The sequence below is a fragment of the Perissodus microlepis genome, chromosome 7, assembly GCF_051167445.1.
Source record: "Perissodus microlepis isolate ML-2025 ecotype Zambia chromosome 7, ASM5116744v1, whole genome shotgun sequence".
NCBI classification, from domain to species: domain Eukaryota; kingdom Metazoa; phylum Chordata; class Actinopteri; order Cichliformes; family Cichlidae; genus Perissodus; species Perissodus microlepis.
The window spans coordinates 36,389,533-36,416,477 of NC_140467.1; the positions used below are offsets into that span (position 1 = coordinate 36,389,533).

The 26,945-nt window shown below is 37.5% G+C and overlaps 1 protein-coding gene across 3 annotated transcripts in view; it reads right to left on the reverse strand.

Annotated features, from left to right (window-relative positions):
* Positions 1-26,945, reverse strand: part of cntfr (ciliary neurotrophic factor receptor) — a 212,754-nt gene that overhangs the window by 178,459 nt on the left and 7,350 nt on the right. The gene's annotated exons all lie outside the window — the stretch shown is intronic.

Genomic DNA, 26,945 nt, shown 5'->3' on the forward strand with positions numbered 1-26,945 from the left:
GCATACACTAAAATGCACTGTTAAGGATTTGACATCAGGATATGAGAATCTGATCTTTAAAGAGATTGAGCAGTCATTTAAAAATGGGGGGATTTAGGCCTGCCTTTCCCTAAGCTTTTTGAACATGACAAAGTGGTCACAACCTCTAAAGAGTGATTATCTGTGGTGAGGTTGAGAATATCATCAGGTCATCCCTATCTTTGCAGTCTAGTCCCCCCCCCCCCCGAAAAAAAGCATACATAAAAACAGTCAATGTCAATCAAAAGTGAGCTCTATCTAAAAGAAAGATTTGAAACATTACTGTTGAAAAGTAGAACATCCGGCTAAAAATACTAGCAAACCTCACCAAAGAGACTCTAAAACTGCACTTCCAGTTTGAAGCAGGTGACACATTACCATTTTGTAAAAATATTAAATATGAATGTATCCACACCATATCCTGTCTTTGCAGTCTTATCTACCCCCTACCCACCCTTCTCCACCGCTTCTTCCTCCCATCTGGCTTTCATTTTCTCCACCTGCCCATCAGTCTGCAGGCAGAGACAGGTGAGCCTATTACACGCTTCTCACATTCTGCTAGACACACTCACAGATACACACACAAAAACACTCTAGCTCCACTTCATGGTAATTTAACTTGCCATGCACATCAGCCAAATCTGCTGCGCTGTAAAACGGCTGTTACCGCAGCCACGTCATGCTTCTGATGAAGTGGTCTAGTGTCCAGTATAAAAGCTACAACAAACTCCATTACAGTCTGCCGAATCATAGATAATGGATACGAGTGAAGAGGTTCAGCCCTAAAATTTATATTTTGTGGTTTTGAAAAAGCGAAATGTTGAGCATCGGAAAAAATAAAAGATAGCTCCTGTTAATAAATTACAATTATTGTGTGACTTGAATAATATAGCCAAGGGTTAAAGTGGGATATAGCAGGTGAAAGAACCCTAAGTTCTGGTGTAGTGGGAAGCAGGTGAAATGAATCAGAAATGAAATAATTTTAGATAATAATGTCTGTTGTGAGGTCTAGCAAATCCAGCTGACCTATGTTGCTGCTGTATTTTACTGCTCTTTGTGGATTTAGCTAACTACAGTCTGGAATACAGCAGATGCTAGATGAGTGATATCGTGGCTGCTTTCCAATCAGTATAAAGGTGGATTTAGCCAACTGTTACTAAAGAACATTATCAGCTTGAATTCAAATTGATGACTCCTTCAAGAAGCAAGTCGTGTTACTCTTCTGGACACTTATTTGGGCAGTTATTTTGAAGCACTCTTTCAATTAACTTTCATTTTAATGGTCAAGGGGACATAAAAACTACAGAACATATCCAGTTAAATCTGATAAAAATCACTTAAAAGTTTGCTGACGTTGCACAAATATGGTTTTAAATCTTTCAGCCTTGAAAGATATATATTGTACCACAGTCTTTACTGTTGCAAAATTCCCCCATAAATTTCTTGAGGATTCTTTCAGTACCATATCTCTTAATTATAATGTCTGCTACCCAGGACCTAAAGTAGCGCCGACTGTAGATACCACTGCATCAGTTCAGCAATGTCCATCTTTGCAAAGTTTACCGCAATACTGCTTACTACACAATTTAGCCAATACAGTAAAGTGGTTAAACTAGGTAGTATAACAAATGTTGAGCAGCAACATTTGAATAACAAATTTATTTAAGTGATGTATATTACTGCAAAGTTTTATAGCAGATTTCTACTGTACAGCAGGGTTTAGTGTTTCGAAAAAACAAAAAACCTCATCCGAGGATTTATTATTAGATTTTTTTTAAGTAAGCTAACACATCTAATATATACTACTAAAAGTGATGATCAGTGCACTACACAGCACAAACACATGCCTGGTCATTAAGAACTGCAATATCATTAAAACGAAAACAAATGAAAATCTCTTTGCTTAATAATGATGAAACGGAAATAAAAGTTATGGCCTTACTATGTAAATCCTGTTTTAATCAACTGCTCAGTAAACATTGTTGGCCAGGATTCATCTGTCCACTTTGCAATATGAAAAAGCTTGAATTGTGCAGGATAAATAAATCCTATCAGAACTGTTATTCTTCCTACCTTCATCCTTTAGTTTTCAGTTCATTAAAAAATGTTGTCAGATATCTGGTCTCCTATATTTTCTGGTATAGATGAACTGAACTGAATTCGGTATAACTTGTTGTTCTCGAAGGTTATTTATTTATTTTCAGACATGTTGTCTGCCTGCCTGGTTGGGTGGTGGGAAGGCAGAGATAACAGGTGTGTGTGTGTGTGTGTGTGTGTGTGTGTGTGTGTGTGTGGGTTTGTCATGGGGACAAGGAGGATGGGGTAGTGGGTTGCTGGTGGCAATGCTGCAGAACATGCTATCATGTGAAACATCCCCTTTAAGACAAGTACACACTTTGCACCCATCACTCACTCTTCTTGTTTGCTCCCCTGATTCTCTCCCTATTTCAGTCTCTCCTGGAGTTTTTGTTTCTTTACACAAACACATAAACCTTTTTCTCTAATTGTATCCTTCTTCCAGACTTTGACACCAGCTGAACTTTTCCAATTCAGCAGTTTTGCTTTAAACAATTTCAGAATCACTAAGAACAAACCATCATTAATAACACTAAAAACAAAAAGTGCAGCCTTCAACAATAAGTAAATAGATAAATATTTTAAAAAAGAAAAGTAAATCAGCAGTAATCTATTCACCAGGTCTCCAGGTGCAGTTGACAGTATTAGCAGGAGAGACTAAAAATATTTATGTGGATATTCAAAGCGTGATTATTAAAGAAAGGATGACTGAGGGAGAAAACAAGGAGGAGCTGAATAGACAACAGTAGCAGAAGGATTAAAATAGATAGATGAGAATGCAAACTGAGAGACTCTCAAGAGATAATTACAAACTCAGCATGTGTGTTTTCAACACCCCCATAACAGCAGATCACTCTGGTTCAGCAGCCAGAGATATCTGAATTCCTTCTTACTAATACTTTTTAATAATCCTGACTCTAAAGCATCAAGGTGTGGGTGAATTTTCACTTTAGTGGGCAGCAAAATCATGGTAAAACCTCAAAATCATGGCTTAAAATCTGGTTTTAATTATAACATGAAGTTTTCTCAGTAGGAGTGAATTGGCAGTATGACTGTTTGCCTTGTGTACAGACTATTTATTATCCAGATGCTGGGCTTGTGTTTATCAAATCACCTGATTTCTTTAGTATGACTTGTGGAAAAGTTTTCATGAATAAGGTCAAAGTTTAGGAGGAATTAGGTTCTGCTCAAACAAATAAAAACCGTGACTACTAAACTATCATCTTCACATATAAAATCACATATTGGTGATTTTAATTCCCAGTCACTATTATTTGTTCTCAAAGTATTACACGTTTTATGTCAGTAGTATTTCATTCATCAAGATTGCGTGTGTGATCCAAATGTTCCTTTCATTATTTGACAAGTACACATAACATACAAGAGATGCCATCACAGAGCTGGTGAATAAAAGGAGGAGTTGATTCCACACTGAAATATATCTGAAATATTAACATTAATAGCTTACTGCCATCAAATGAGGACAGAAGAAGAAAAAAACCCCTAAAGTAAACATAGAGAATTTAAAGATTTAGCTGACATTGGTTGAATGCTATTATAAATCAATGGGCTGAAAGGAGATTCGCTGAGCTGCACATTGCACAAAATCCAATGTGAATTCAGGCAACAATCCCTCAGTTCTCTCAGTCTGCTCTGTTTCCCTGCTCTTTCTGTTAAAACCAGAGCTATTAATACCGAGCAGAGGACTCAGATTAGGAAGATAAAGGCTAAAAGAGCATATAGCAACAGAAGCTATGGACATAGTAGGAGGTAAACCTACTGACAACAGGTTGACCTATTTTATTTGCAGATTACATTTGAGTGTTTAAAAAATCTAAATTATATCAAATTAAATTATTTATATTCATCCAGCACCACAAAAATGTAATGAAAGCAGAATAAAATTCATGACTTTGTAACTTTTGTTCTGTTCAATATGACAATGCTATGTCATATTGCAAGTTCTTATGTGTAAAGGACACACAGAAGACATATTAGCTGAAGCAGCATATGTAAAGTCTCACCAAGAAAAACAAAACAAAACAAAACACACAGAACTGGTTTTGGATCCACATTTAAACAAACAAAAATCATATTGGTTATTTCACCACATCCCCTGGATTTTTAGAGGGTTGCATCAAATTGGGTTTTGTCTGGGGTTTAGAAATATTTATTTCACAGGTGTATTTGTGACAATTTTCATTGCGTAGTTACGACAGAGCAGTGAGGCGACATTTCAGATCATCTTGAATGCACCTCAAAGGAAACTAACAAAAAAAACTCCAAACAAACTAAATAGACCAAAAAAAAAATAAAGTTAAAAAACTCATAAGAAGCCTGCAGTGAAAGACACAAGGATTGCATAGTTAAGATGTTAAGAGAGGGAACTGGAGGCAGTGAGTTCAGGCTATAAGCCTTATAATCTGCTTCATAACTGTCATCTGACATCACTGCAGCAGATGCTTCATCTTGGATCATGTTCTGTCTGCCTATTCTAAATAATGGGTAGGGGTCTTATTGTCATGCTGTACTCTGATGAAAATGAAGACGACTGAGGGAGAGCAGAAAAAGGCCATTGTTTATTATCCCACTACAAAACAGGGTGGAGAGGGCGAGGAGGGCTCTCAGCCATAGACTGCACGGACATAGAAAAAGATGGACACAGAAGGAGGGGTGACAAGCAAACCGGTTCCTATACAGCTTTTTTTTGTTTTGTTTGTTTAGTGTCACAACCTGACTAGTTAGCCACCTAGCTCAATAAGAAATGCTTAATGTGACTTTTAGTAAACTGCATGCAAGTTGGGAATTTGCATCTGATGAAAATAATCTAATTTATTTAATCAGGAACAAAAAAACAGCAAGAAGAAAATAAATCTAAAATGGAAAGTAATGATTTTTTCTTTCTTTCTGAAATACAGACAGCCAATTCACTGAATGACATTCATTGGAAATTAACCTACAGTGATAACACTGAAAGCCAATTCAGAAGCGGCAAATGTTCTCCCTTCATCCTTCATATTAACATTGTTTACCATGCTGCATTTCATGTTTATTTCCTCAACAAAAGAAAAGAAAACACGATGTTCTCGTTCTCCCTTTTGGCTCTTTGTGTCAGTCTCTCAGTCATCTTTATTACATTCAGTGTTCATGCTTGCAGCTTGGTGCCTGCCTTTAACTTCAGGTTTACATATATGGTCAGCAAGGAGAGGTCAACCATGGGGCTTGAGGCTGCAATCACCTGTCAGTCTCACTCTCACTCCACCTACAGTAGTCAAGTTAATTAAGTGATTTAAGAGAGGAAAGCTGCTTTGCGCACTATAAATGATTTCTTGTTAGTAGACATGACAAAAACAGAATTATGGAAAAGAGAGCAGCACTGTATATGACAGTTTTAGTTTAGGCAAGAAAATCAGCTTTTGATTTCCTGCCAGCCCATAACAGATGGCCCAAGGCTTTTACTTTTTCTCATAAATTTAAATCAATTTTGCAATTAGTAGACATTAAAATAGTAAAATTTTGACTTGATATGGTAGTTGAATGATCATATGTCTCAACATTTAATTAAAAAAAAGTAAACCTTTTATTGAAAATAGTTTTATTTTACTTTGTTTAGTTTTTTTTTCCAGAGCTGACTCATGGATATTTGGTTAGGTTTTCAGATTTATAAGTAGGCAAGTAGACTGTGGTGGACTATTGCTGGGCAAGACTTTATAAAAAAAACCAATGTTAATAATTACTTACATTTCAATGAAATAACAATCCATAGTCTTTACCTTTTTTTAATAACTTGTTTGAACATTACTGTAGAGTTGACTTTGAGTGTTGCACATGTATGGATACTGAATCTGCAGATGAAGCAGTTTCTATACTAATTTCAGTCTTGTTGGGCTAGATACCTAACCCCAAATTACTCCCAATGGATCCATTGAAGACTGAGTGTATACATGATAGGCTGGCATTTAAAGGCATAAAATAAAAGTAATTTGAGTGCCCGGTAAAAGCAGAAAAGTACTATAAAATTAGTCCATTTATAATTTACCACAATGCTAACGAAGACACTATTCATAATTGAGAAGGGCTTCATTTAAAGAGCGCTTTTGAAACATCAAAAATAGAATGATTGCTTAAAAAATAAGAAAATGTGTAAATGTCAAGAGAGCTAGGAAGACATATGGCTTATGGCCTATAAGAGCAGGTTTCTGTGAGTGTCATAAAATGTGTGAGATTTAAACATCAAACCTATTTAAATTTAAGCTATTTGAAAAAGATAAATATTTATGTATGTCAGAAGTACATACAGACAGACATTGTACCATTATTAACTTTAAGTATTCCTTATTGATAATTCCTTTACATTTTCTTATAGGAATGAACCCGGTGTACTAACAAGTTCGCCAGGTGTAACCTCTTCATATTCCAGCCTCAGTTTTGCATGAACAATATTACCAGTCAGAAAGTGATAATTTTACTGTGAGTCAAGTTGATAAAATCAATTGGAAATGTTCAAAGTAATTAAAAATGGGCAAAGACAGAAGATAGAAACCCCAGAAGCAAGTTCAGTTGATACTCTACTCTCATTATTGAGAGTGCACCATGAAATATGGCATACAAGACGGGAATACAAGTGAGCAGGGAGTAAAGAGAGGTAAGGTATGAGGTAAAATGAAAGGCTAAATTAAAAGATAAAATTAACTGAAAGAAAAAGTCTGTTACAGCCGTTTTAAATATGAATGTAAAAACTATCTTAAATATTTTTTACGTTACAGTAATAATACTCTCTTTTTATGTTGAATAGAGTACTTGATTTTGCTTTCGTTCTCTCAAACCACTACTTTCATTGATTGAGCCACCTTTTAACTGCCTGCTAGCTGATTGCACTGAAACCCTTTCAGACAAAAAAAAATAATAAAATAAAATAAAATAAAGTAAAATAAAATAATTAGATAAGGTGGTTTGCCCAGAGGACTACAATGGTGACTGGGAAGCTTGGCAGACCAAAGAATGACGGCATCTAATATGGGAAAAGAAGAGATACAGAGAAGGAGAGAAGGTAGTTAGAAAATGGTGAAATGACTGGCAGACTGATAATAAAAGGCTGTCATCTCTGCTGAGCTGTGAATAAAGGACTGGATGAAAATGTGTTGAAAACAGAGTGGAAGGTAAGGAAGGCAATAAGAAAGACACTGAGAATAACTGGGGTTATCTAGCAATGTTAAAGCAAATTGTCACCTCTTCTAGACACTGAGAGAACTGTGAGAGCGAAGGGTTAGTGGTAAAGAGAAAGCAAGATACAAAAATGGAAGAATCAAGAAAGGAAGATGAAATAAGCTTAAAAACAAGCCTAGGACGTAGGCAAAGTGCAAAAAAAAGGAAAGCAAGACAGCAAATGTTGTCAAAACTTGGCGAGTGATAGAAGACATTGATCACAAGGCCAAGTAGATGGATAGCAAGAAAGATCAAATGGGAGGAAAAATGGGAGAGATGAAGGGAGAACAGAAGAGCAAACTGGACTAAAATGGGCTTAAATGCCAATCACAAAGGAATGAGGAGGGAAATCAAGAGATAAAGACCGAAGGGAGGGAAGGTAGAGACAGAGAGCAAAATGGTGTGAAATTGACATGAAAATGGAGTTATGGTGGTGGGGGAGTGTGCTTCGTGAAAAGCCAACATGCTGACACCTGAGGTTTGTGAGGGTTAGAGTAGGTTGGCTCAGCATGATAAGATAACTGCCACCTTATCTGTGGCAGTCAGAACACTAACACACATACACGGTGACATATCAACACAAACGCAGCTCACACACAGTTTGACCAGGGAAAAGCGGTCAAAACACTATTGGAAGATTGGCAGACAGGTGTTTGGAACTGTGACAGGAATTGAGTCTGATGTCTATTTGTGTATTGCTGTGCGTGTGCCCATGTGCTCATGCGTGCGTGTATACTGTACATGTGATAGGCGGTGCAGACGCAGATGTGAATGAGGCTGTAGCAATGACACCAAAGTAAATAAGTACTTTTGATCAGGTTTTGTCACAGATTCGACACTGATTTAGAAATTTTCAGTGAAGGGACTAATGTATACTTGTGCAGGTTTTTGTCAATTACACAAACATTTTAAATACAAACATTTTGTGCAAGTAGAGGTTCCTCTCAGTCTACCTAAGTAAGCTGTTTTGTTGCCATGTCGATGACCATCGATCAGGATGCTGGTTTACTTGCTCCCAGTTCCTAAGTCTTAGTCTACGCTGTAACTGTCAGAAACAAACTGTCTCTCACCGTGACTTGTATTTAATCAATGTTTCAGTTGTGAAAGCCAGGCCCAGCTGTAAGGAATATAGACCACTGTGTGGGCTGAGAACAGATGAGAAATGAAAGAGTTTAAAGCAGGAGAAAAAGAAAAAAAAACATTATGAAGAAATCAAAGAAGTAAGAAAAAGTGTGTGAAGCCTTTTTCTAATGCTTAGCTGTGCCCTAGCATAATGCAGGATCGCGTATTAAAATAAAAAATTATTAAAAAACATAGTTAAATGATCAAGTGTTTAATTAACTGTTAGCACAGCTTTAAGAACACAAGCATATTCATCCATTTGGACAGGCCTTATTAATGATGGGATTTCATGTTGGTGGTATAAAAGAACAATATATACATGCATATATGTTCATTTAATGGTTAGAAGTTTTATGTATTTGTTACTAGATTTTATTTTTCATCTTTAACATTTGTGTAAAGACTTATTAATTACTGTGAAAACTGATTTTTCTTCAGCAGAAGCATAGAAAGCAACTGAACGGACAGAAGGAGACCAACGTTAAATCCCTCGTGCAATTAGTCTGTGGGATTTAACAAAATATCTGCATGCCTTAAAAGTATTCCACAGACATCCTCTGCGTAAAAGGACAAACAAATACTGTGTCCCCAAAGGGGATCAGTGCAGTGTAGTTTAAAATTATAAAACAAATCAACATCATGATCTGCCATCATTACTTTGGCATAGAGTCAGGGATTGAGATTGAATTTTTATACCCCAGCTGGTTTGATGTAAAGGCTGTGACAGCCAGTCTAACGGTCATCTAGAGCCATAAATGTTAATTAACAGCCTAAGCTGCTGGACATTCAATTTCCTGCTCTAGCTGAAAGGAAGGGCTCATAAAAACATGGTCCTTTCACATGTGGATATCTCACATATGTATGTAAGAATTTAACCATGTGTAAGTTCTTATGTGTGACTATTTGTGTGTTTTTGTGTGTGTGTGTGTGTGTGTGTGTGTGTGCAGCTTTATATGTGACAATGTGTGAACGTCTGCATGGTCCAAGGACACACTGTGATGCAAACTGTCCCAAAGGCTCTTCTGTCCTTTTCTAATACAGCAATAAGCCGTCAGCACAAACCATAACTAGCTAATCGCACTATGACAACAGAATAAAGCCACACAGAGACAAAGTCAGGTAAAAGTCAAAGCACAACCACATGAAGGTACACAACCGTATAAGGTCAGGTGAGTTACATGGTGACATCACCAAGAAAAAGTAAAAATAACGCTATGGAATCAAATTACGACTTTGACCACTGTAAAACGTAGGTCATGCTATAACATCACACCACAGCTGTACATGACCTAAATGAGTGTCAGCAGGCTGAACACCGAAAGACATTCAGTATCTGTTTCCTATGTGGACAAAGCACAGCAGAAATGTCATAGATGTTTTGACTCAAAGCACACACAAAAACTCTTCCAGAAACTAGACTTAACATTAGGCAGCTACCCTACTAACAACTCCAGGCTGTTATTTGTAAAGAATCTCCAGGATATTCAGTTTTTTTTTAAAAAGCCTTTAAAACTCTGGATTCATCATCCAAGATGAAAATTAGATTTTAGTTCTGTTTCCACTATGCATTCACACAGTCTCATAACATTACAGTTTCATTAACTGCTGTTTTGGAAAACATTTACTTTTTAATTTTAACAGTTTTGTTGACCTCAAAAACACAATTGCATTTTTTGGGATCTCGATAACTTGCTCTTGCTTTGTATGCAGTGCTGAATTCTCAGATCAAATACATAGCTTATTAAGCTTCAGGTTTTCAGTACTATTCGGTTTTCATCAATATGATATTGTGGCTCAAAACACCTCAAAGCAGAATAAGAGCAAGGATATTAATAGAATCAATAGTGGCCAAGGAGCCAGAACTCAACATATTTTTGTGCATGTATAAATAGTGGGATTGTGGCTGTTCTGTAAATGTCATCACCTACCGTATCATTGTTTATTTAGCTGTTTTCTCATTAGCTTTGTTTAAAATCCAACCCTTGCCTGGTGATGCTGGATAATTGATGACAATGGAAATTTTAAAAAAGAAAAAAAAAAAGAAAAGAAAGACGTTCACCAGTGTTATCCCTTGCTGTGGAAAACAGAACTAATGGACGCCAGCCATGACTCTCTCTTTCCATTTCTGTTGATGACTCTCTTCTCCCCCATGGCTCATCTATCAATCCATTTACCCATTCTACCTCATGTATCCACTGCTCTCTCTCCCCCCTTCTCCTAATATCTATCTAAATGTATTGTAGGCCGTCAGTATTTCAGGCTGGTGTAGTATTCTGACCATGAAGATGTTTTACAGGCAACCCACCCCCCACCTTCTCAACCCCCTTTCACCAAACAGATAGGAGTAAAGCTCCCATGTTAGAGCCACGGTTCAGTGGTTTCTAATTATGTGTTCACTATAGGAGCCTGGTTGGAATATTTCATATAGACCCATGAGGAACAGATAAGAGAGAGAATGGGAAGGGAGGAAGGAATGGAGGACCAAGAGAGAGATACAAATAGAGGGAGAGAGAATTTATATCTATACACCTTACATTACATAAATGTTGTTTGTAGTCTATATTGTTCTATAATGAAATCAAACACTAAGGACAAAGATGTTATGAGATCCATCCATCCGTTTTCTTCCACTTATCCAATTCAGGTTCATGTGAGGTTACATGGGCTGTCACAGGGCTAACACAGAGAGACAGACAATCACTCACACCTAGGGCCAATTCAAAATTGGCAATTAACCTAACCTCACTAACTGTGTGTCTTCACACTGTGTGAGGAGAAAACCCAGGGACACGGGGAGACCATGCACACTCCACATAGTAACCAAACAGAATCGAACGCAGGACCTCCTTGCTGTGCAGCAACAGTGCTAACCACTGTTCATGGGCAAATGTGATGTGATGACTGAAAGTAAACTGTGAACTTTTTACTCATTTATATTCCTTTAGTATTTATGTTTTATTTAAAAAAAAGTATAAAAGTGGCTTTAAAGGCCTCTGTGTCATTTTAATATTAACATAAAATTTTAAAGATATGGTTTGGTTCTTCGTTGAGGTAAAGAGTGTACATCCTTGAGGGGGTGCATCAGTATCCTGTGAGATATGAAACATACTATTTTTTTTAAGCTCCATGATAATCAGCTTTTCCTACACATGCATCACCACTACCTACATCATTTTAATTATCAAAGACTTTTGGTGACGAATGACAAGGTCTTAAGTTAGCAAGCTTGTCAGCTTGATTAAAGTCTGTTATGTAAAAGACATATTTGTAGCATGCATGTCTATATCTGCTTTTGTTTAGATTCCATCAGAGGATTTGAAATAAAAACAGACTCGTAATAAGGTGCTAAAAACAACCCAACTTCAACAAGGCCAACAATGCGGCGCAAATACACAGATTTGCAAGTTGACAGACCTGACCTGAATTCATTTTTATATGAAGAAATATTGATGAAGAAGTTTGCATACAGTGCAGTGTCCAAACCTTGACCTGCCATTCTTTTTAATCACACAATGAAGGTTAATGTCTCCAGACCTTGCCTTTTGGTTAATTATGCAGTAATTAGAGGGCCTTCTTGACCTTGCAAGTACAGTTAAATGAGCCACATGCATGCACCCCCAGGAAGACATGCACACATACACAGCAGCTCTTCTCAGGGCTCTTAAATGACTGGTGTCATTAATGTTGGTGTGCAGTTGCCAGATGTAATATTTCCTGTGGTCATTAGACCATCTGGTGGCCTGACTCCTCTCATATCTCTATCTTTCTCTGTGTCTACCCATCTGCAATTCATGTGCTTCACAGCCCATGTCTCTTTATTTCTCTATATTTTGCTTCTTCGCATTTCTCCCGTCTTTTCACCCGATTTCCTCTCACCTTTTTCTCTCTATCTACATCTGCCATATTGACTTTTTAAAATTATTTCCTCTCACTTTCATCCTCATGTTGTACACGACTACCTCTTGCTCTCTGGCCACTTCATTCACAGGATTATAATGGCATTCAATTGATATATGTGGCCATTTTGGTGCTACAATATGTTAATTTGAGAGAGCTCGCGCCTCATTACTGGAGGGGTCAATATCACTTTAAATCAAAGCTTCATAAATGCTGTAATTATGGTGTTATTGGCAAATTCACCCGGACACATAAAGCAATACCATTTTAAAATGCTGGCTAAGACCCTTCAGTAATTCTGAACTGCATTTATACTGAGAAAAATATGTAATTAAAATGTGACCTTCAGGTTATATTACTTAATACAATTGAAAAAGTAATGGCTGGGTATCTGAATCACATCATATAAAACACGGTAGCTATCCTATAAGGACATTTTACTGACAACTAAGCATTTAAATATAGTAGAAAAATAGTATTGGATAGTATTTTTTTAACTCACTGTAACATAAATTTCTCTGCAATTTAAATGCTTCATATTCCAAACAGCATATGTAGAAAGAAAAACACAGTCGTGCAACATATTCCTGCTTCTCATAACCTTAGAAACACTCACATATACTGAATACAGAGGCTAAAAATCAGTGCATCCTTAATTAAAACAGCCATCAGGGCAGTCAAAAATATATCTTTACTGGTTTTAGTGTTGCATTTCACTTTCCTCAGACACAAGTTTGATATTTTCTGTTAAAAAAGAAAAAAAAAATCTGTCTCCCCCTTAATTACTCGTCCTCTGTTCTTTGCTCACCTACCTGTGTCTCACCACATGTGAGAAACTAAAATCTGATTGCTTCAGTTTCATAAGCCTGTTGGCTCCTCGCCTGCTCAACTCCTTACATTTTTAATGAGTGAAATTCCTTTGAAATGTAAGTGTAGCCATACAATAATCTATAACTTTTTTTTGTTACATCTAACTTCCAGTGAAAAGTTAAACAGATTAAAGTAAAGTCAGACAAAATATATTTTTAAAAGAGGCATTTTTTTTACATGATGTTCAATGTCTTTTTGACATTTCTTGTCTTCTTTTTTTTCCTTGTCAGAGATTATAGCACAGTCTGTCTGTTGAATGCCAGATTTTGTCTAACTGTAACAAATGCTCAGTGATATAAGAAGGGTTTTACAATTGACAGTTTAATAGATTGTCATCACTCCCAAGCTTGACTGTAGATTTCCATGGCTTATAGTGGCTTTAATTAAATGACAATCCCACTTTTCTTGAAATAACTCATAATCAATACATATGAGTGCTTTTTGCATGTTTGAGAAACTCAATAAGCTGTTAAATCAAAGGAACTAAACTAAAACATGGTCTTCTTCACAGCCTTCCTCGCCCACACACAGTATAGCTGCACTAAAAAGAGAAATGGATAGTGTATCATGATCAGACTTCATTAAACTCATGTCTGAGTCACACATCAGAAACATTTCTCACTGCATCCAACAGTTCCAGCTACAACAGGGTATCTGTGGTCTATTTCTTTTTTAACTAAAAGGCAGATGATAGGAAGTGGACACATGATCAATTTTAATCATTTGTTAATGGCAAAGAGCAACTCCACACTAGCAAGAGCCAGAGTGTTCAGAGGTTTTAAGACTTTGAAACAAGGAACTTGTAATAGAGCCAAAAACTTTCTTGCTTCTGGGAATTTGGTTATGGTGAAGAAAGTGAACACTAAATTTAAGAATGAGTTTTAATTATACAAACATCAGGAGGAATGGCTGACCTTTAACCAAATTCAGATACCAAGTGTTGTGGAAATTTAACAGAATGAAAGGATTCATTTTATTTAATTCCCAGTCAATCACCATCAGTATCACCAATATGTCAGCCATTAATCAACTGAGGAAAACATCCTTTTTAAATAATAACATTTTCAATGAGTTACAGTATGTGCTTAAAAAAAGCTTTTTTCTCAACAGGAAATGGTGTAGTACCTCATTGCATGTGGATACATGAACATGTTCAAACTGAGCTGAGTTGGTTAAAAATGCCAAGTGACTAATGATCTAAATGGTCCTGATGTGGAGACCAGACTTACAGATTCTTTTCAAAGCCATTGGCAGCATGCTTACAGTGTTATGATCATACTTTGGGTATAATATTGTGCCTTGGAACTCTCTAGTCCAAACAACCTTATATTCCTTCAAGAGGAACCAACCTGGATTCTGCATTATAAAACTGTCTGGCCCTCAGGAGCTGATTTGATTGACCGTGATTAAGGCCAGGTTTTCACAGACACACTGGTCATATATTCCTTGTGAACAAAGTTTTCAAATGTGCCACAGGTGTGCACTGTTCCTCAAGTCCCATGTGGTTTGTTTAATAGGATTAAAGGGATTGCAAAAAACATGAAAAATATTACAGTGTGGCCCATTATGTCCTTAAAAATCCATTAAAACCAACGAGTTGAAGAAAAGCACTAAAAGTAAAAATCCATAACATTCTTAGTCCACGTTAGTTTAGGCAAGTAGAACATAATCTTAAAGTAGTGCTAATATATAATAATATGTATGCACAATTTGGATTTGGTGCTGCAGGCAGGGACTACAAAGCTGGTCTGTTAATCTGTGTGCTATATTGTAAGAATCACATTCTTAATGGGAGTGTCACAGCCTCATGAGAATCCCTCATGCCTGTCCTTTGAAAAATAAGATCTAAAAGCCTCTTACACATTAAAAACTATTCAAAGAACAAAGTCCAGCACAGCCCTAAGCACTGGGTGGGAATTACTGCGCAAAAAAAAAAAAGTATTTTTGTGTTTATATTCCTGTCTGACTGAAGGTTGTCTGTATGTGTGGAAGTACTTAGTACATAGTGCACTGTACATCAAAGAAAAATCTTTTTGATTTGGAAGCATGGTCTAACATGAACAATGTCAATCACCTTAACTTTAATGTCTTTTTATTTTATTTTATTTTCAAATGTCATTTGACCCAGTTCTTCTGGGCCTACTTTTTCTGTTCTTTTTTGCCTTTGCTTGTCACACAAATTATTTTAAAAGAGCAATGCAGATTCGAGACTGGTTTGGCTTACAGTCAAGCTAATTTAGTCATGCGTTGTGGCATAGGGTGTTAAATCAGATGATATTGTTTGACTCATGACACATTTGAGGAAACAGAGATAGAGATTATTGTCAGAGTCGGAACGATGTGATGATAATTGAAAGACTTAGAATTCATGCTTAGCCAATTAAATTGCTCCCTATAAGCTTCATCCACAGCCATTTATCACTGAAATTATGTGAGAGCAAAAGCTATTCATGAACTCTGACTCAGCAGAATGTGTGCAGTGAGCCCATATTCTTGAGTATCAAGTCCTAGTGCACTGAAAAAACTGATTATTTCAAACTAATTAACACCCCTCCAGCCAGTCAGGATGGAGTGCACACAGAGGCCACGGTGTTATTTAGGAATCATAACTGAGAGGGAAATTTTCACTACGAATATTTTTATGATGCAAGGTTGTGCAGCAATAGACCAATTTGCTTCATCAAAGTATCCAGTTAGTCACCCTTGTATACAAGGAATATTGCACAGAAGGATCTCACCCTCCCTCTTTCTCTTTATAATGACCTCTCTGGTTCGTACACTTTAGCTGGTTATGTTGTCAAATTTTTCGTTCAATTTCCACTTAGTTCAAAATGTAAACAATCGGCTTTTAAAGATAAACCTACCAATTACATACAGTTTCTGTCAGATCCTTCCCGCATGCATACAGACACACGCTCCTTATGCTTTGTAACTAGCATCTTAAAGAGGCTTTCCAGTCTTGACAGCTCAATTTTCTGATTATTATAGCATAATTGTGTCAGTTAATGGGTATTCTCATATTTCATTTAGATTTTTCTTTTTTTATGACAAAAAAATCTAGTTTGAGGCCATATTACTTCTAAGCTGGCAATTACAACAAATTGCTCCTAGTAATGGAGAAATATGGTTGCTTATGATAAGTTCCACATGGACACTTTTTTTCTACATTTCTGTCTTTTTGGGCTAGCAGTCAGAGGATTTATGCAATAGTGGACGGCTGTAAATCACACCACAGACACATATTTAAATGGAAATATGAGTACAACAGCCTAGTAACACAAAGAACCGTAGGTTCCGTAGCATAACAGGCGTACACAGACACGTTAATGAATCATGAAGGTAGCTTCAAGTATGAGTGTGAGTGCAAACACACAAACACATTCAGACACATGCACAACTTGTCAAGTCAAGCATTACCAAAGGGCTTCGGTATGGATTTTACACTTGAGCTAAACCTTCCTGACTTTTCTCAACAATACAGAGGCCTCAAACCATGTCAGCTTTCCCAATGCCATTCACTTGGTATTCACAGACAATTCACCCTCTGGTTTAAAACCTCATTTAGGAATGCTGTTTATGGAGGGAGGTCTGAAGAATATTTTAATATCATTATGTGGTGTCATGTATCTACTTTAATGGACTGAGACAGGCCATGAAAAGACACATTTTTACAAGCTGCTTTTAGAAACCACAATATTCCTCATATGTAGTAACAGTGTTAGATGTTTGCCAGAGATTTTAACAGTAGCACCGGAAATATCCTACATGTACTTATGAAAAGGCTTAAAACTGAGATTGTATTTTTCCCCCATGAGCACAGCTCTAAAAGCTGGAGAAAAAAGCAATAAATGATAAACAAAAAACAAACATTCTTACTTCTTTGAAAACTTCTTTCTCAGCTAGCAATAAAATGTTAGTGGCTTCCTCTTTTTTCTTTCTTTCTTTCTTTGCTTTTGGCTTTCTCAAATGAACACTGAAGCAATCTGATACTCAGAGGGACTCAGAGTATGTTGGACTATATAACGTCCATGACCAATAATGATATAGGAATGTGTTATGAGGAAATCGAGGCATTTGTCATGGAGGAACAACAGAATGTGCGGCAGGAAATTGACTGACTGTTCAACATGGCTTTGCAGTGAAATCGAATCCACTCATGTCATGCATGCACATTCAAAGACAGACGTTCTATTTAAACATTTATATGGACTTTGTGGCTGTGCTTTTACACAAGCATATGTGCACATTAAAAAAAGTTTCCAGTAAACAACAAATACTTGCAAACTGTTTCTTGAGCACAATGCTGTTCTTCAAACAGAATTTAAGATGAAAAGATTAAAACTAAAAAAAGATTATGTCAAACATGGTACATAAACAGAGGCATCTCATCAACAAAGAACGATAACGTTGCTAAAATTATGGCCGGGACGGCTCATACTGTTTGTGCCTGCCAGCGATGGCACCACTGCAGGTGGCTGTTGAGAGCAATCATAGAGCCACAGATGGAGCATGTAAGGTTGCATCTGGAGGGAAAGATGGCAGAAGGCTTGCATTACTGGAGCCTCTAGGCTCTCAGCTGATGGGTCCATTGGTTTTCAAATGTGGCTTCACCAGAAAAACATAATGAACACAGCAGTGGCAGAAATCAACTGATGGCTGTAGCATAAGAGTCAATGCTTTTTATGTGGTAATATTTATGAAAACATGGTTAAAAACGAAGTATTGTAAAACTGGTTGTGATTACTGTTTGTCAAGATGTTTGCACGACAAACCTTTCCAAAATGTGTTGTATCAAAAAGGCAGATTTGGCTCATGACAAAAGAAAAGTTGAGAAGGAGATGCTTACAACATTATGCAAACGAGCTATGGAAAAGCAGAAGGGATTTGATTATATTCACTGCAAAATATGAAACAACAAAACAAACACACATCAAGCGTTTATCGATCTGCACTCAGTAACAAAAAATTTAATGACAATAGAAACGCAATGGCAGAAAGGAGCAGGGCTATAGCAGTGCCCATGAAATGACAAGGGGAATAATGGAAAAAAAATAAAATATGTACTCCTAATGAGTGGAATCGCAGAGAAACAGATGGTGTGTTCATCTGGTGTTTGGACTGAGGTTTTTATCCACCAGACATCAATTTATTGGCCGAAGAACTGTGCCGCTTCAGGCAGCCAGTTTACATGCTCTGTCCGGTTTTGTTGTTGCTAGGGTTGCTTCAGTATTAACAGTGTTCATTTGCTGGTTGATATCAGTGTGAGGAACATACATGTCTAAGGTGACCTTTTAAATTACATTCTACTGCATGGTAATGTGAAAACACTCCAGGCTTTTATTGTCTTGGGAAAACTGACATTGAGTAATGTGCATTGATTTTAATCACAAATTAAAATCATGTCAATAGCCTGAAATGCACTGAATCTAAATGCAATGTGCATTGTCACTAAGCTCACACATATAGCCACAGACCTTTCCACACAAATATGCAATCTAACCTAAAATCCTTTCATCTATTTTGGAGCCTATCCGAGTTATCACAGAGTGAAAAGCAGGGTACCCTCTGGACAGGCTGCCCGTCTATTGATGGGCTAACACAGAGAGACAGACACCCATTCATGTTACACTCACACCTACTACCAACATATTTGAATAGTGGAAGACACTCACAGAAATCATTAAAACTATACAGAGAAGGACACCTACCACCGAAATGGAACACAAGACCTTCTTGGTGTTAACCAGTGCACCACTGTGCCATCTATAAACAGATACAAATGAAGAAACAAAAAAAAAGGTACACACACTCACCAACTGATGGAAGCTAGAGTCATTTAGAGGGTCTAAATCCATCTTAATTTGTTTTTAATCCTTCCTGATAAGTAGCTCTTTTCTACTTTGGCTCAAGTCAAAGGAAGCTGAGTACTATGTGTCTCTCATATACATTTCCACAGCACACACAGAAAACAAGAACAGTCATGTTCTACCAGAGGGAGGATCACAGGAATACGAGAAATGGCATCTTAACTCCGACATACCAGTGTGCATGAAAAGGTTAATCAGTGCGTGTTGGCTCGCTGACTATTGTCATTGTAGATGACATCACACAGCACTTGTTGATATATACATGTACACATTTGCGCAGAGGATATGTGAAGTCTTGTATGCATTTATGCCTGTGTAATGTATAATGTTTGTGTCTGAAAGTGTGGCATTTGACAGGTATATGTCTCTTTAGCCACAGGTGAAGTGAGATGATAACACTGCTTGGAGAGACAGTCCAACAGAATGGGTTTATTTACCCATCTCTGTGCTATTTTCTTGATTGTCTGAATTCTGCACTGGGTATGTGTGAGAAAAAGAGTTGCACAGACACACAAGCACTCAGACAGAAACTTGCACAGAGGCCAACATGTGAGCAATCAGACAAATAAATATGGCTCTACACATTGGCAAACATCTGGGAGGGGTCTGGGATCTTAGGCATCTTGCCAAGGTAAACAGAGGAATTTGCCAACCTTGACATTTTTGGTAATAAGAGATGCCTCTCAAGGTGACAGCTCTCACTAGGTGTTAGTGGGAGATAGGCAAATTTGTCATTGGGGGAATATCAAAGGGTAAAATCTGGAGATTTAAAAAAAACAGCGTGGATGCAAAAGAAAAAAAAAAGAAACTGCAGTTCCCCTAGCTGCTACTTGAGGCTCCCTCTAAAACTCAGTAAATCCATATAAAATGCCCAAACAGAGATTATTAAAATGCATGTTTACAGCCAGCCACATTGACTAACAGTTGTCCTGATCAGTGTTCGGCCTAAAAACACTACTTTAAGTATATGCATGTCTCTGTTTTGTGTGTGCTACTGCACCCTTTTAAAGCACTGCCTGATTATTATTTCTGTGTGGTATGGACCATCAAAGAATTTTGTGCTTCAGATTTGGTACGTGAAATTCTATTTTATTGATCCACTACTTAGCTCTAAGTAGCTGATATGTCTCTCTCTCTGTGCCATACCCATACAGTTTGAATTTGAATACGTGCTACTAGCGCCAGCTGATAACTTAGCATTCTACCTTTTCATCCATATAAGGCAACTTTTATCTTTCAAAAAACATCAACATAGCATCAGCCAAAGTGCTGATGATTTAGTTTAAAAGTCTGGAAAGTAAAGTGTCACATCTATCTTTTATAATGCCTATGACACATTTGCATGTGTTTGTGTTGATGATTATGCTAGGCGTCATGCTATGATCTATCTTCCTTTTTTTTCACAGTGACATTAAAATGGTAACATACTGGCATACAGTAAGGTACTAATCACCCATTAGTCTGTAATTGAAAAAGCCCACCTACCCAGATTTAGAGGAGAAAAACAAGTTAAAGAACAAAAGTGTTTACATACTCACAAAACAGTCTCTGTGTTTAATGGAGCAGTAAGGCTTCTTTTGTCTACTTGCAACAAAGTTGTGTGTTCACTTTTTTCTATACTTTATATTCATTTTCTTTTGTATCCACGATCTCATTTTGTGCCTGTTGTTTGTCAACAACACAGGAGACACAAAAACAGGTTATGTAAATAATCCTCTATTCACACACTTTCACTTTTGTGCACTGCAATGGTGGTGTGTGAGATGATTCTTTCCTTTCACCCTGACCACCTGTTGTGTGAAGTTCAGTGCATTAGACAACTATTGCATTCTGTGATGACAAATACGTTGCAAAAATAAAAACCCAAACCCCTAATCAGGTGCAGTAAATCATCTTTTTTTCCTTCTACCTTTTCTGTGAAAGGAGTCAGACGAGGGCAGACATACATGAAGACAAGTTTAATAGAGCGTTATATACTATTACCAAACCGGACAACTGAGCAACTGTAGTTTAAATATTATTTATTGGGTGGGTTACCTGAAGCAATCAGAGAAAATTGTAAAAGAAATAATCACATCTATAGAATGATATTTATTTATTCATTTATCTATATGTGTTCAAAAATTGCTTGCTTTTGCAACATATTCATCTTCATAGGTTTTATGTGGCTTTATTGCAACAGTATAAAGCACCTGTCTACTTAGTGGCTTTAATGGAAACTCTGCTTCAGACTTTAAGGAAACTTTCTGGATGAGTGAAAATTGCCAAAAAGAAATCGTCCATTAAAATGAAAGTTGAAATGATTAACATAGTAAAAAATAAAACCCTACAACCTCAATACTTATACTTATTGTAGCAGACATCAATTTCTAGTTGACAAATAAACAATACATTTAATTTTAAATTAATTAGAATAATTAAGTCGTCATGAAAACAACTTCCGCTTACCTTTGTTTTTTGCATGCTCAGCTCTTGCAAACAATTAATCCCTTGTGAACCTCGGTGATAGAACCTGACAGGGTTGCCAAGCAATTTGGGATATGATTGCAAATCTATTAGAGGAACATGGAGGGACTGTCAGATCCGTATAACATATTAGGAGCAGATGAAAACATCTCTCACTGTAGTGTTTGGGCCGACACTCTTAAATAAAACATCCCTCTCATAATTATGTTTTTTGATGTTTAAATCTCCGCATATTTCTTTTGCCTAATCTGCAGAACAGGTAAACCCATTCCCCTTCACACTCTTGTCTCTTTCATTCACCCTAAAGTTTCTCTCCCCCCGTTTTCCTCTCTCTTTCTAAGACCCCACTTTTCTCACTTTAATCACCCTCCCTCCCTCTTCCCTTTACCCCCTTCTCTTTCTCTGCCTGCAGTAGCTACCCAATAAAGGATGTTGTTAATATCATTAGGCAGACTTCCTCTCCGGCCAAGCGCCCAGCCCACTCCCTTTCAGCCATAATCAAGCGTGCACACTAACTATCAAAGGAGACATTGCTAATAAACTACCACAGTGGAGCAGAAAAACACACACGTACGCTCCTGCCGAGAAAATACTGTTGGCTAAGCGCAATAAAATAAATGTGCATGGTTCTTGGGGATAGGATTGTGGGGTGTTGGTGCGGGTTACACAGACAGCACTAATAAACTATACTCCAAAGGTAAGCAGTGTAATGCAAATGTGCCACTTAAGTATACTAAATTAATTGGGGGCGAGGGACATGTACATAACCAGACATAGCTAATAAAATATGCTGTGAGAAGTGGCAAATACTGTCAGTTTAGTAGGTTTAAATGATAGATAGATTGGGGGGGGGTTAGGCAAGTATGCGTTTGGACTGCAGACATTTGCTGTAAATCGCTCTAAATCAGCCCTAAACGGTTGTGCACATTGTCAGCTGTATAGCTTGAAAGTGTTTGGTCCTGACAACTAAAAGCTACAGTGCATATCACTAGTTAAACATGATCTAAAGGGAAAACGTGATGCAATACTGTAAGCATGGAGGATGTTTAAACAAGAAAAAGAAAGGCAGGAGGCCAATGACATGAGGCTGTTAGTACAACATGCTGTGCAAAAAGAGCAAATCTGTGCACACAATAGAAAGAAACATCACATTGGCTTTTCCAGTTTTTAAAGTGCTTTTGCTGCATTGTTTATTCCTTTAGATAAAAACAAAGACACAGATATGTTAACTGATGCAATAAATAATAAAGACGCTGGAAATATCCATCCGCTTGCACACCAATTTCTTTTACCTGTTAAATAAGATTTCCAGTCTCTCAGGTGTGCACTCTTTCAAATCAAATGCTGACACCTGTCTTGCTGAAACTAAAACCAAAGTTTCCCAATTCTGCAGAGTTGAAGTGCAGAGTTCCAAACTTCATCTGACATAAAAACTGTGTGCTGGAAGCTTCGTGACATGATTTTACATGGCTGATCGGCTCCTGTGAGTGCAATGTGTATGTGAGCCAGTACCAAGTTTAATTCTTAGAATTAGAGACTACTAAATTGTCAAAAGTTTTAGAAAGGAACAAAAAATGGCTATATAATGATAGCTATGTTGCACCAATCATCCAGCCCTAAACATCCTACCATACAGATTAGATTGTATAAAAAAAAATTAAATTACAATGACCTAGTTTAAATAGTTCAGCCCCCTCTTGTGCACCGACAGCAGTTGGAACTTTTCAGTGTTATGTGGCCACTACTGAGCTCCATTGTCATGCTTTATTTATCCCTTTCCCTTCTGCACTGTAATGGAAATATAAAAGGGTACATTGATTAGTGTTTAAGGATCAGGCTTTAATAGATTAAAAGCCCTCGGCTCAGAGAGAGGCACTCACTCACTCACACACAGACATACACACTTGTACGGAAAAGCTAACTTATACACACACCAATAGGCAAATTTATGGACGGATATTGAAAGAGATGGACACAGTCAGTAACACAGAGTAGCTTCATTCATTTGGTTGAACAAAAACATTGCATGGACAGAAAACTGAGCATACATATCTGGAGCCAGCAGCGCAAAAAGCCAGAGCCCCAAGCCTTTCAGCAACCAGCTTTCTAACGTATTTGAGATGGGATGGGGGGGGATTAATAAATATCTGTAAAACAAAAATGAAGACAATACAAAGTGGGGACCATGGTGCTAATATCCCAGTTGATTGGGAATTCATGCATTTTGAACTTAGTGCATTATTAATAATGTGGCATGGTCCCAGACAGTTTCCACACACATACACACAGAGGGGTGATGTCAGTAAACGTTAGAAGGCTCTGTTTCAGCATCCCACTGTAGTTATTTTGATAAAATGTGTTTCGCATTATTACACATACACACACACACACTACACTTTATGCACTTGCTTTCAGGGGATGATACACCATCATCAAATCTGATACACAGCATCCATTTTGACATGTTTGAAAACACCAAGTGATTGAAACTGTATTTCTGAGAAATGGCATAGTCTACTTAAAGTGCATCCCCCCCTCTTCATTTATTCTCGCCTGCCCTTGTCTCCTAGCTGAGAATTTAAATTCCCACCTATACTTCCATTGTCACGTCTTAACTCCAAGAAGCACCTCAACTCCAAACCTATCCAGCATGTCCCCTTTCATTTTCTCTATCCTTTGCAGCTCTTCCTTTTCTCTGACCTCAATCCTGCAACTGGACATAATGGTGTTCTAGCATTTTATGTGCTCTTCCTTTTTCCCTTTGCCCAGTCATTTCCCCAGTCTTTTCAAGCTTTACACTCATCACAGTCATGTCTGCTGATGGTCTTGCCTAACCTTTAATCCCCCCCCCCCACACACACACACACGCACACACACACACTCCACACCATTTTCAATTGCTACTACTCTTCCTCCAATGTTTGACCACAATCACACTTGATGTGTGCCGACTTTCTCTCTCCAGCTAATTTCCTTCAAGTTCCAATCATGCCCAATGGTATCAGTCTGTTAAAATGTCTTCTGCTCCATAATTGAATCTCTTGTGTTCTTATACTTTTCTTCATCCACCATTCTGACCAAAACCGCTTTTGTTGTTAGCCTCCTCCTCACCTCTTGACTTTTCATTCCAGTTCTCTCTTTTTATCTTTCCCTCAAGAAGACATACTTGTAGCTATCCCAAGGCTTAATCTTGGCCATCTCTTGAATTTCCCTATTCTGCCTCAGGTGAGAAAATTTTTGCCTTTTCTTAAACTCAACTTTTCCATTTACTTCTCTTCACTTTATCTTCCCCTTAAGAATTGACCACAACCTACTCTATTAGTACTTGCACCTGATGTCTGTGTCTCACTTCTTCAGTTGACAGCTTTGCTCAAGTGCATTCAAGATTAAAATTGGTTATTTCAGGAGAATGATCAAATTCCCTTTCACTATCATTTCTTTCAGTTGGCCAGTTGGTGCTTTTATTGTGTTCTATTTTTTTTTTATAACACAGGGGATAAATAACAGTAAAACCCACACATTAAAAAGTGCCAACAAACAAGAGTCATGGCCATTTTACACAAAAGCACTGCAGTTACTTATCAGTCCAATCTAAATGTTGAATGTAAGTAAGCTACACATCGAACGGGTCTGTGTTCACTAGGAGTCTAACCAGGCTCCTAAATCTCCGAGCTGCTCATTGAACACACTGAATTTTGGACCTCTTCATTATGCTTATACGTTTGATGTCTTAAGGAGCATTTTTTTTACACCAATTATCTGACAAATAATATGGTTTGCTGTGAAATTAACAGCACTAACACAATGTCAAAGAATAATGAGCTTCAAGTTTGTTACTGTTAAATGATAACTTAGTAGTCAAACTTATCTTCTAGAAGGAGTTTCTGCATCTGATAACTGATGACAATGGCCGTCTTTCACATGAAGTCCAGGATTTAAAAAAGTAGTAAAGCGTTTCTACGAATGGTGCACGTGTAAGCCGGAATAAACTTTAGACTGTATGTAGTCTAATGCTCTTTTAATGTCCCATTATACTGATCATAAATGCATCCCCAATCTGTTTATAGGAGCTCTGTGTAACCTCAGAACACTATTGTGGCTAATGACACATGCAGCCTTTAAGTGGACTGCTGTGTTGCTCATGTCTGCACACAGTTTGTGCTTGCACACTTTGTGCGAGCTTGCATCAGCCAAAATAGTGGTGAGACATACAGAAACAAAGGAGAGTCGTATCCTTTTGATTTCTGAAGAAAATTTGGCCTGAATCCTTCATATTGAAGTGACTCCTTCAGCTGCTAGGGGTACCTAGTACAATCAGGGGAGGTCTGTTTTTTAAGTTAATTATTAGCCATTTGTTTGCTGAAAATAAAGTGTTTAACAGGTGAAATAGGTGCTATATACTCTTTACCAGCTACAGCAATGTAAAATGTGCAAATGAGCTAAAACAAACAACATTTTCAGTCACCTGGCATGAACAGATTTTAACCTTGTAATACAGTGGGAATTTTCACAAAGCAAAAAGGAGGAGATTTTCCAGCTATTCTTTTATGTGCCGTGAAAGCAATATAACACAAGATTATATTATTATATATTATATATCAGGGCTCGCAAAATCGCTAGCCCGACGTCCCGGGGCTAGCGATTTTTCCAGTCGGGCTACCAAAATCTGTCTCTGCCCTGCCCGTCGGGCTATCATAGGAAAATATATTTCAATGCTTTTGCATTCTTTCGGAAATGTAGCTGGGTAATTATGTCATTGGCATCGGTGAGCCACTGTCAATATGTGACATATTGAAATCGTGTTTGAATTTGCGCTTGTTTTTTGCTTTCACTTTGCAATCGCGCGAACTGTTTTATAGAGAGCGACAGCACTGATTGGTGAGTGATGATAATTTGCGCACCAATTCCTCTGACATCGTCTTATCAATCGTTAGCTTACTATGCAAACATGACAAGTGAAATCTCCCGCAGCAAGCTTAAACATGTGAGAGGTTGATCGCGCAGAGAATCGCTGAGCGTTATGTGAGTGCGTGTGTAAAAGCAGCAGGATATATATTTTAGTTCTGCTGAGCCAAATAAGACAGGTCAGCGTGAAGAAGTGACAGCCAAAGAAAAGCTTACCACAAAACGGAAAAGTTATGACAAATCAGACTATAAGGCAAAAAGAAAGTGCAGCTTTATGGTTTCATGGACAAAAGAATTTCTGTGGCTGCGATATGATGAGCTATATAACCAGGGGTGCACATAAGTGGTCCGCAGGTGCGCATTCGCTGTCAAAATAAAAAACGGGCACAAGATAAGAAGTTGCAACGCGTGTTTGCGTACATAAGATTTTCTGGAGGAGGACAGACATTTGTTTAGAACTCTTAAAGATGTCGAAGAAGCAAGCTCCTTTAAGCAATTACTTTGGTGTTCCTCCACATC